We start from the raw sequence: 1,510 nt of genomic DNA on the forward strand, positions 1-1,510 counted from the left end.
TGCCATTTGGTGTAGGGAGGCGGATGTGCCCAGCATATAATTTGGCAATGCTTCACACTGAGTACTTTGTGGCAAACTTGGTTTGGCATTTCAAGCGGTCTAATTTGAAAGGACATGATTTACTAGTGTAATGCAAAATTCACTGCAGGTGCACGTTGCTCCTGGATTACATGTGAACTAATTAGTCTTGTTTATTCTTCCTACTGGTTTACTCTTATCTATGAAGATCATGTCACAAACCATACTTAAGTTTTGGCTATTATTCCTCTTTGAAATAGTTGAATTTTAAAGTTCTAATTCATTCACATCTGTTACACTTTTAATATTTATCTCCCAAATTGCACCCATTAATTAACTCAAGTTGGCTTGGCACTCCCATCTATAGTGTTACTCAATATTTTAAACAAGGTCATAAATGGTAGGAGCTTCTTTTTTCATTTAAGAAAAAAGGTAGTAAATGAATGCTTGATTACTAAAAAATAATCATAATATATACGTGCTCATGGGTATATATCTAATGGGTAATCATTACCTTAAGCTTAAGGAGTAACTTATATAAACTTTTTTCATGCAAAAATATATTTGAATTTTGGTAGATTTGTACATAGATCAAGTGACCCAATAGGTCCACTGGCTCAACTAGGTTTTGGTCCGAGATTTGGGCAAGATTTTCTAGACTCAGGTCTGGCCTGGCTCAAGATTGTTATAATACTAATAAACATTATATTTTCATTTAATTTTAGTTTTAAAATATTATTATAAGAATTTTTTTTAACATTTTAATAATAAAAATAACTTAAGAGGGTTTAGATAGGCAAGCTGAGCCAAAGCCTAAGCGTGAGACTTTCAGGTGCCATCGCATGGCTTGGGCTATGGACCCCTCTGGATTTTAATTTTCTTTCGTTCTCCTTTGGGTTTTTTTTTCCCTTTTAACTTTCATAAGAAAAAAAAAAGATAAAAATGGAAAAAAAATCATACCCACCCATTTGATAGCATAGTTATCATAATCGGATCGGACAATAATCCATTCAAGGCTCCATCTCGGGTCAATGGAGTCATTCGCATTAATATTGGGTTAATAAAAATATTTTAAAATATTATATCATATAAATATTCTGCATAATTATATAAATGAAATACATTAACATTTAACTAAGTTACAAATACAAACACTCCTTTTCTTTTTTTTTGAGATTCTATGATGAATACAACAACGCATTACTCAACATAAATGTCATAAATGTTATTTTCAATAGGAAATCAGTAACAAACTTAATAAAGCAACAAATTTAATCCACACTCCTCCCAAGCCCAACACTTGGACACGACCTACAAATTTACCCATGGCTTACGCATGTCTTGGAAATCACCCCTCATGACTGACCGTTGGAGGATCCAAGCTCACCTCAAGGAGTTATGGAGCTTAATGTATGGATGGGTTGGCCACAGGGAGGGAAGCCAAGCTCGGCAGTTCTAGGTGTTGTGCTACAAGATCATTTAGGCGTTGTAA

Source organism: Theobroma umbraticum, unplaced genomic scaffold (genome assembly GCF_002168275.2).
Source record: "Theobroma umbraticum cultivar Fairchild unplaced genomic scaffold, ASM216827v3 scaffold_30.0, whole genome shotgun sequence".
NCBI lineage: Eukaryota > Viridiplantae > Streptophyta > Magnoliopsida > Malvales > Malvaceae > Theobroma > Theobroma umbraticum.